We start from the raw sequence: 11,225 nt of genomic DNA, 5'->3' as shown, positions 1-11,225 counted from the left end.
AATATACAGAATAGCTTCCAGAGTGTAGCAATAGAATGAATTCTGGGAAACTGTAAAGATGTAAAGCTCTCATCCATAATTCAAAGTCACGACTGTATGAATTAGATATGAAATCAAGAGAAGATGCAGGTTTAGAGCAACATTAAATTTGTGGAGTGACAAAAAGTCAACAAGTGGAGGAAAGACAAACAAAGACCCTAACATACCAACCCGTGTGGTGGGTGTTTTTTCATGCCATGGCCACGGGCCTCTCATTTGGGGGATTGATATGCCATATAATGGCAGAAGCAGAATCAAACAGGCACTGGTATATCTTCTCTGCCTACGTAAGAAAACGTTTGTTCCAGCACATTCATGACTCACAAACCTGCCGCTGCATTCAGAGACCTCAGCATACGTAAACCCACAACGCACCAACATTTCCAGCCAATAGTGGTAGAGAAATATCTTACAATTAGGCGACACAACTGACATCTGCTTAGAAAGCAGTTAAAAATAAAGCTATTCAATTTAATGGTTGAAATCAGTTGTCTAAATTAACCTTGAGCTCATTTTGCGGCATATTTCATTTAAAATCATTATCTCTCTATCTATCTCTCTATCCATCCATCCATCCATCCATCTATCTATCATCTGTCTGTCTGTGTCCGTCTGTCTGTCTGTGAATTCCGAAGAATGTCAGTTCTTGAGTTTGAATTATCGATTAGCTTTACTTTTTTAGAGTTTATTTCCAAAATCTGAAACTTTAACAATTCATTTATACCTCAACATGTAATTGTAAATGTAATTTTTAATCTATAAAACAGTATGGAGTAATTTTATGATGCCTAATTATAATACCGGATTTCTTAAATCTGACGTGCATGAACCTCATATGCATTTAAACATAGGCTATATAAATATAAATGTATATATTTAATAATAAACTAATATACTATATATGAGTTAATAAAGTACAACATATGACAAAGCATATACAATTTATTTTTTGTAAATCTGGTAGCCAGCATCACTTCAAATCAAAACCAAGAGAATATGCTATCTAACAGTAAAGTTAAATGAATATTTATGACTTGCTGCTTTAAAACACAGGCCTTTTGAATTGTTTACTGGAGCTGTAGACACAGCACATTTGAGTGAATTGAGATGATAAAAGTGGTTTTCATGGTGGAGTAAGTCTCGTTACTCCATGGTGCTTTTCCCGGACCTGTTCCTCTGTGCGCTGGCCCCTGGAGAACAGGTTAAGATGAAAGACTGACGCATTTCCCTGAAGCATGAGATATGGCATTGCATCTGCCTCTGTTTTACGCTCCTTAACGCTTTTTTTCTTGATAGAGCACATCGCCAGTGACCTTGTTGACAAGTTTAACTTGTTAACTTGTTTAATTGACAGATGGAATCAAGAGACAATTATTTTCTTAAACTGATGCACAAATTGTAAAGTAACCTGTTTATTTACATCAGATGTTAAACTGAAGCCTGTTAAATTTGTAACATTTGTAAACCTAAAACTACAATTTTACATTCGGCAGGTGTTGATTTTGTGGTTTTCATTCATACATTACATTTGGATTAAGTAGCTATTGATTTGGACATATTATTAGATGACTGCCAACTAAATGCCAAACCATATCAACGAAGAATTTAAATACAATTCAAATAACAAAACAAGTATTTTTTCAAGCTTTTTTTTTTTTTTTTTTTTTAAATGAACCAGAGTAGCATTTAAACTGATGTATATAGTGATAAAACATTATCGAGTCAATGTGCTTTAATGCATGCTACCATTTCACCACTCACTAAATGAGTGAGTCAGCCTGAAGGTTTTTGTAGTCAGGCAGTGAGTCATTAGAAAATGTTTTTTTTTTTTAATAGTTTTTTTGGAAAGTGCTGTGCGTTTCATGAAACAAGCCAATAACACCTACACCAGCCCAGGATGACATCCTTTCCAGAATCTCTTTGCTCAGAAAACATGATGACTGATGAAAAACTTGAATCTGAATTAAGGGCCATAAGTCACAGGAAGATGTATGCCACTTGCGGAGGCACGTGCAATGTGTTTTCATATATAAACGGGGACACATGCATGGTTATCTCCTCAAGTGTATCGCTGTGGATGAAAACATCCACTAGGCTTAGTAGAATCTGGAATCAATAGATGGATTTCCAATGGTAAGTACAGCTATAAAAGATATACTGTAGATTTTGTTCTGTTAAGAATACATGAGGTTTCTAATATCAATACACAGTAAATGGAACATTTTGATGCTTAAACTTTAGAAATCTCAAAACGTTTAGGTGCTTATGATTTATTTATATACAAAAAGTGTAAAATATATGTGTAGTGAAGCTTCATTGACTGCATTTGTGGTATAATGTTAACTAATTCAAAAATTATTTTGATTTGTCCCTTCTTTTCTGAAAAAAAAAACAAATATTTGGATTACATTGAGGCACTTACAATGGAAGTGAATGGGACCAATCCTTAAATGTTTAAATATATACTGTTTCAATAGTATAGCCACAAAATGTAAATTGAATGCATGGTAACGGGATTTTAGTGTCAATGAATATCCGATTTTACAACTTTATCGCCACAACGTCATTAACTCTAAAGTCAATTTACCAGCTTCACAGCTCAAATAATACACTATTTTAACGGAAGAATTCATGTGCTTTTATATAATTATAAGTAACATTTCTGCTTTTGAATCATTCAAAGTGGCTCAATTGACTTGTATTGTAAGTGTCACCTGTAAACTCAATTTTTGCCCCGTTTTTTTTTATTTATAAGGAAGCAAGGGATGAATCAAAATTATTTTTGTGATTATCAATATTATGACACAAATACCGTCCATTGAGCTTAACTTCCTTTGAACCACTGGAATATTCCTGTAAAGACCACCATATTAAAAGCACAGAACAGATAAGGCACAAAAAGAAATTTAATACAGCTACTCATTTTCTTCAAATGCTATTCAGATACAATTATCCATTATTCGTTAACATGATAACTGATTTTTGCTTTGAAAGACATGACTATTTAGCAGGTTTCCCACCACAAGTCAAATTGCGTCAGAGTGGTTCTTTGTCTTGTAAGTTCAACAAAGCATCACCAACTGAACAATATCAAATGATTCGACAGTTGTCATGCATGTTGTCTGTGTGCTGCGCCGCATGTCAATACATTTCAGATAGAGAGGGGATGTTCTGCACCAGAAGGCAGATTGCACCATATCTGTCAGAGGAATGCCTCAGTGCGGCTCAATTTATGCCACGGCTGTGGAGAAGTGAAAGAGGGGGAACGACAGAGCGTGAGAGGAAGAGATGGAGAGAGAATACTGATGACTGACTGATAGGGGAGGAGGAGGCAGAAACTCTGCAGGTGGATGCTGAGCCCCGTGGAGCCTCTCTGACAGATGCTGGTGCTGCATGGTGGGGAACTGGGCAAGCCTGCTTGGGGTGCTTTGGAGACAGCAATCCACAAAAGACACAAAAAGAGTGGGTATAGAGACCGAGGCAAGGGAACATGCTGTTTAAGTAGGGCAGAGACTGGGGCAAAGTGAGGGAGATCAGGAGGGATGGAGGTAAGGCTCAGAGGAGCTCTCAGTGACGTACTACTAGACGTACTACTATTTCATATTTAATTCACAAGACTAATTATGCCCCGCTTGAGATGGCGGGAATCAATGGCTGCCTCTGGATCAGCATGACCGTGATCGCTTCAGAGTGCACATCTTTTATTAATGGCACTCTCATAAGTTTGCATAGCTCATGCTGTGCTTCTGCCTTGTTTTCCAACACGATCAGTTCGCAGCTACGGAAGACTCGTCTTTGAAGAAATCTGTGAAGATTGAAGAGAATGGGGACTAAAGATTGCTGGGTTTTAAGCAAACTAGAATGATATAAAACTACATCAGCTGTGTCTTCTTTGACATTAAAAAAAGAAGAAAGAAAATAAACAGGTCTGATGTATATGCATATTGTGACTATAATTGACGTCGAAAGAGCCTTTCATGAAGAAATGTACACACACATCTATATATAAACACACACACACAAAATGAAAAAAAATATAAAAAATTGTCTAAAAAGTAGACAAAGACTTAAAAATACTTAACTACTAAATAATTTTTTAAGTGTTCTTTGCCTACTTACACACACACACACATTTACATTAATATGTGTGTGCATTTACACACACAGATTTCTATATATATGTGTGTATATATCTATATATTACATTTTCAAAATTAACTGAGCAAATTAATCTTTTTTAAGTGCAGTGTCCCTAATACCAAGTCTTCTTTCCAATTACACATGCACACACATGCACGCACACACACGCACGCACACACACACACACACACACACACACACACATATCATTGAATGTTGAGAAGAATGTAGAAACGGTCAATTACAATTGCATATTTCTACTGCTTTTATCAGCTATACCTATATTAACACAAATAATTAAGTAGAAATGCTGGATGTATCCACCTGAATGTGAACTTTGAAGGAGGCCTAATGTCAGAATTAGGTGGAGTAATCAGTGGAAATCACAGGTGATTCATCAGAGACACATGCTGTGTGTGAGTGTAAGACTCCAATCCCAGGTAGAAGGACACAAATGAGAGCAAATAAATCCAAGTGTCAGGGAAGAGGTGAATGAGGTGGTTGTATGTGTGGGCGATCATGTTTAGCAGAGAGTGGGATCAGGAGAGTGTGGGTGGAAGTGACAAGAGAGGAGAGAAAGTGACAGGGGAAGTACGAGGGATTGGCATTGCCGACGAGAGCTGAAAGCCAATCGGTGTGAGGTGAATCATAGTGAGCAAAACTTCACAACGACAGGCTGCATGTTGGGCAAACACACACACGCCATTCCCAATTCCCATTCTCTGAATGCCTGGTTGCTGCTAAACTCTAGTTAACATTCAGGAAATCGTATATGGCTTATTTTTTATTTATTAAATGTTCATAACATTTTCAACAAAAATTAACAACTTTAAAAAACGTCCAGTATAATAAAAAGTATTAAAATACTTTTTAAAAATGGAAGTATATTATAAAAGTGTTATTTTTAAATTTTCTAAATCTAAAGGCTTAAGTTTTCATGTCACATGGCAATAAAATGGTTTTCAACATTGTAGCCTGTTGCACAACACACACTGACTTTCATTTGGCAGACAAATGTTCTTCAGTTTTTCTTTCTTTTTTGTTTAAAATACTTAAATGCTTAAAATGCCATATTGCAGGACTGCGTCATTGCTTATTTTTAAAAACTAATAATTAATGATCCCAACCTACTAAATTCAGAACATTTTTTCAATAGTTTCAGACTTCTTCTTTTTTTTTTTTTTTTTTACAATCTCTAGTAGACAGTTACACTACTTAGACATTTTAGTCACACAGAAAATATTAAAATGAATTTAGGTTCAAGACTATAAATGAATACATTCATTATAGATGTACTCATACACTATACAAATACGCTGCTGTATAACCTGCATTAAACAAATGTTCAGGAGACTGATGTCAAACGACTAGTTCACCCAACGATTGTACATACATTTTCCCCTCCAAACCTGTATCACTTTTTATTCATTGAGACACAAAAGAAGACATTTTGGAGAAATGTCTTTGTTTTTTGTTCATACATTGGAAGACAGTAGACACCTAAACTGTTTGCTTACCAACATTCTTCAAAATATCTTCTTGTGTTTCACAAAAGAAAGAAAATAATACAAGTTTAGAACGACACGAAGGTGAGTAGCTAATTGATTACAGAATATTCATTTTCTGGGTGAACTATCCCTTTAAAAATGTTATTTTTTCAGATGCCTTAATCTCACTATGTTAGCGCTGTGATTCGTGAATAATTGAAATAAAAAGAATATTCTCCGAGTCGTGAAGGTCTTTTACGCATTTTCTGTGTGACCCTCTCTACCCAGCGCGCGCAGCCCGTTGAGTGACGTCATACAGCACGTCCGAAGCGCGATGCTGCTGATGTTTTTCAATGAATGAGATCCCCCTCCCATCCGCATTACTATCACTACAGGCTGTCTATAAATTGCGAACGATGGGAGAACCCGTTAAATTTCACAAGTGCCATCGACGGCAAAAGAGTGAGTGGATACATCCAGTGGAAGACGTTATATTGCCATCAGCATAATTTCTCATCAACAGAGGTAACGAATAATGCACTGAAGTAGACAGGTAAAGCTGTTACTTTGGTGATGCCAGCTGAGAAGTTTCTTGAGTTGAATTTGGACTGCTTTAATACGAGGTAAGTGACTTTTTGGCGATAAATGCTAGGGCTAGAATGAAACAAAAACATTCTCATATTATTATTTTGCAAAATAAAATAATTCAGGATATAGCAGAATATTGAAATATATCTGTGATTTGTGGCGTGTCAATGGTCTTTCCGGTTATATTTCGTGGATGTGAGCGACTGAAAGTTACTGCAGTGTGACTCACTTTTGCGCACATGTGCAGTGATAGATCAGAAACCAAGGAGTCTCTTAAAGTCAAAGAAACATCTAGTCATGTATATTCGACAAACCTTGTCGTTTTATTGGCTAAATTCCATTTGTATGCTTCGTATTCTTTAAAAAAAGAGTTAGAACTCACATCGACCCTAACAGGACAATAAAAACTAACGACTTGCAATCTGTTTCATATTTTTTTATTATCCTACTAGTATAGGAATATTGTATTACATTCATGATGGATGTATAAAATGTATTGTTACAGTCGTGATGTAGCCTACAACTCAAAAAAATGAGTCTGGGAAATGTTCAAGGTTTCAAGGTTGTGCGCTTTGGATGCTATACTAAACGTGAATACAAATCTGTGCTAGAATGTATGTGGCAGCTATATCTGATAAATGTCATATTTCTAGCGCACTAGAAGCATCTCTATACCATATGAAACACTCATATTTGCCGGCTACTAAATACTTATTTCACAAAGACGTCAAAGGTTAAATAAGCGCAGATGAGCGTTGAAAGCGGAATTGTTTCAAAATGTGAAATGCTTCGATATCAAATTAAATACACTAAGATAAAGCGCTTAAATCTCAAACGCGTTCATATTACGCATGCATGTGCCCAGCTGTTCTTTTCCGCGCGACATGATTCATGTTATCTAAGTTATCTAACACTTGTCACTTGCCATTTCCGACTCACACACTTCCGTTGAGGGGAAAAAGACGAGCCTACAATGCCTCTCTCCAGTTTCTTAATTTTGAATTTACAATATCGTGACGTACTTTCAGATGAAGTCAATCCTGCGTCATTCCTGCGCACACGCCGACGATTTCCAACAGCCCGTCGGGATCACTTAAAGAGACAGCGCGCGCGTGGCGCATGCGCAGCCGTCCATCTAGCGCCCCATGAGGGGTCGCAATGCGGGAGGTAGGGGGTTTCTGAGGGGGTGGGAACAACGTGGAGAACATCCAAAACTCTCCACACGAGCTTTGCAGAATAATTCGGCTTTAAATTCACACTTTTGTCCTTATCTCCTCACTGACAGGCTAATGCAGGGATTACCCCTCATGCTAAATGAACAGGAAACTGTATGAGGGAAAAGGCTAAAATGAAATCTTGGGATGGGTTCTAGTAATGCAGGCAAGCACAAATAAGTCGTTACTTGAACTTACTTTACTTTCAAAGAATAAAATAAATGAGTAGGGTTACAGAATATCTACATTTCAACTCAATTGTCAATTGTTTTCAATCGTTTCCTCTTATTTCCCTCCCTCTGTGCATGTGCCACATGGCTAATCCTGACTAATTAAATGGACTTAACTGATTTTAGCTATTATTATTATTACTAATTATTTTTATCACAAATGTTTTAAAGTGGTAAAAATCAATACAAATCCCTGTCAGCACCATGGAGAGCACACACAACACATGCACTTCAAGCAGAAAAAACAAACGGTAATCTTCACTTGAAACTTAAAGGGATAGTTCACCCAAAAATGAAAAGTCTGTCATCAATTATTTACCCTCATGTCCTTTCAAACCGGTGAGACTTTCTTTATTTTGTGGAACATAAAAGTAGTTAATCTGAGAAATGCCTCAGTGTCTTTTTGTTTGTACAATGGAAGTCAATGGTAACCAAAACATTTTGGCTACAGACATTCTTCACAATATCTTCTTTTATGTTCTGCAAAAGAAATCAAGTCATACAGGTTTGAAACGAAATGAGAGTGAGCAAATTATAACAGAATTTTCATTTTTGAGTGAACTATTCCTTCAAAAGAAAATGTACCCCAAAATATAACACTCATTCTCACGTTGTTCCAAACTTGTATGACTTACTTTCAAAATTACTTTCAATGCATCATTTAGTCTTAAAAATAAAAGTGAATGGTGACTGACTGCCTCACATCTGAGGCTATTCTACATAAATCTACTTTTGGGTTTTTACAATGGGTTTGATTTGAAACAACCTGGAGATGAGTGAATTATGACAAAAAGCCAATTATTGGGTTACTATTCCTTTAAAAACGGATTTAGTCAATGATTTATTCCCATTGTTTTCTGTTAACTTGCAGTGTCTTTCGCAAGTCGTATTTCATTTTCAAATCTTATTTCCAAAATGCAAGTGTTCTATGGTTTGACAGCACTTTATAAATCGCTCGCCTATTTGAATGATGCAAATGAAGGCCACTTATAAAGGCTCACAGAGTTAGTCACTGAGCATTGCATAAACAGAAATACTGAGTAAGACAACAGCAACAGGAAAAAAAGATCCTATATAATGACTATGGGGTCACACCAAGCGCCACCACTAAGTGACACTTTAGTTTATCCTCTCAGCTCCGGCGGCAGTCAGTTTATGATGTCACGACACATAACATCAACAGCATGGACGTCAGAGCATGATACTGAATTAGGCTTGCATAACCCCCTACCATCACAACCACCAACAGCTAATATCCTGGGAGTGAGTCAGTCCGATAATCTCCACTGCAATCAATACAGAGTTGTGGAAGCGGGCCATGCCATTATGGACTCTCGTGGAGTCATTCCGGGCCAGGAAAACTGCTTTCCTATTTATAGCTGCCATCTGAGATGCTTGCTTATTGTTTAGACAGATTTTCATATAGTTAGATAGCTCTTTTGTGTATCAAAATACTACAATTTAGAGTATTTTACATTGGAAATGAACATAAATGCTTCTTAAAATGGTTTTCAAGATTTTGTTTTGTTTTCAAGGCTCAGAAACAAGACGTATAACAGTAAATACATAAAAAAAGTACATTTGAAAAGTGCGAATTCGTTCAAGGTCAGTGCATCAATACCTTGGCTCTAGACTGCTTACTGCTAAATGTGTCTGAAAGTACAGTAACAGTCTACAGTCATGGCTACTGACGTCTGGCAACCTTCCACAGACTATTCAGCTGTTGAAAGAATACGGAGAACCTTGTAACACAGGCCTGGTTAGTACAGCTTTAAGAACGCTGAGCAGGAATCTGTGTCATCTACCCTGGAAACCCCTGTGCTGAATATGTGGGCCGTGTTGTAGCCAGCCAGCCAATCAGGTTAGCTCGTCTACAGTTTCCATTGCTAACCCTTCTTTCCTCTCTTGCTGTCTCCATGGCGACCGTGGCATTAGATTGTTACTGTAGCAACAGCACTTCTGGTAACAGTCTACAGCCATGGTCGCTAGGGGGCAGAAACTTCAGCATCTCACACATCCATTCTCGAAATGTTTTATAAGCCACACATTGTTATACAAATGTGTTATTTTAAATTTAAGTTATTATTTTTTTCTGTATTTAATACATTACTCGATTCATACCAGGGTGAAATATGTATTTTATTTTATCAATTCATACCAGGGTGAATTATTTATTTTATTTTAAACTAGCTTCGATCAGTGGAAATGCCTCTTTCCATCAACTCAGACACTCTGTCTAGACACTGATATTTTTTGTTTATTTAATTCTGTATTTAGTGCATTAATAAATTCACACTAGGGTGTATTATTACTATATATTTATATGTATTTTAAATTAACTAGCTTTGATCAATGGAAATGCCTCTTTTGTGTACCGATTTGCATACACTACACACAAAAAGTATTTCTTTCTTTCGTTTTTCCCCCCCCGGTGATATGAAAGTACTTATTTCTGAGTGCATATTAGTACCCCATTTTTGGTCCTCACTACCATGTAATGTAATTTTGCATTATGCTATTGTATTAAAAAAATCTGTAGAAATATATTTTCAGGCCTTTGGCATCCTATTTTCATCATACAGTACTTAGGGATGCCCTAAATTTAATTTTGCATATTAATTAGGATGGGTTGTGTGAGAATTGGGACACAGGCAGAGTGATCACTTGAGCTTTCATCTCCTGCTTGTGTTAAGGTGCTATTTTCTGCTGTATATTTTGTTACAAATGTTAGGTACAGTAAAATATATGTTAAATCAAATATCAAACTCCTCAGATTTGGTCAAATATTTTTAAGTTCTGGAAACCACAGCACACATTTATTTACTATGAATTTAGCACTATCCTTAGAGTATCTAAATAAAATGCTATTTGTTTTTCAGTTGTTAAATGGAAACGTGCAAGTGTAAAATGTGGGGCATAATTTGAAATATGTTTCTGAACTAAATGGCCTAGATTATACAATTTTTTTGTCATTTTAATCAGGCAGTATTTTGTTACTTAGTCAAAGCTGTAACTTTTCACACTGAGAAACTGCTAATTTCACAATTACAAAAACACATTGAATTAAACATGACATTCTGAAGTAGAAAAAGTGAAATAGTATTTTCTCATAAAACATACTCCAACAATCTTTGATGCTACAAATATTAAGTCGGTATATTTGTAGCAATAGCCAAAAAAAAACATTGTATGGGTCAAAATGATTGATTTTTCTTTTATGCCAAAAATCCTTAAGATATTATTAAGATATTAATTAAAGATCATGTTCCATGAAGATATTTTGTAAATTTCCTACCGTAAATATATCAAAACTTCATTTTTGATTAGTAATATGCATTGCTAAGAACTTCATTTGGACAACTTCAAAGGCAATTTTCTCAGTATTTCGATTTTTGTGCACCCTCAGATTCCAGATTTTCAAATAGATGTATCAGATTCCAGATTTTCAAATAGATGTATCATAACATCCATACATCAATGGAAAGCTTATTTATTCAGCTTTCAGATGATGTATAAATCTCAATTTC

This window comes from Sinocyclocheilus rhinocerous, unplaced genomic scaffold, assembly GCF_001515625.1.
Source record: "Sinocyclocheilus rhinocerous isolate Xijiao unplaced genomic scaffold, SAMN03320098_v1.1 scaffold166, whole genome shotgun sequence".
In the NCBI taxonomy this organism is placed as follows: domain Eukaryota; kingdom Metazoa; phylum Chordata; class Actinopteri; order Cypriniformes; family Cyprinidae; genus Sinocyclocheilus; species Sinocyclocheilus rhinocerous.
This window is presented reverse-complemented; position numbering follows the sequence as displayed.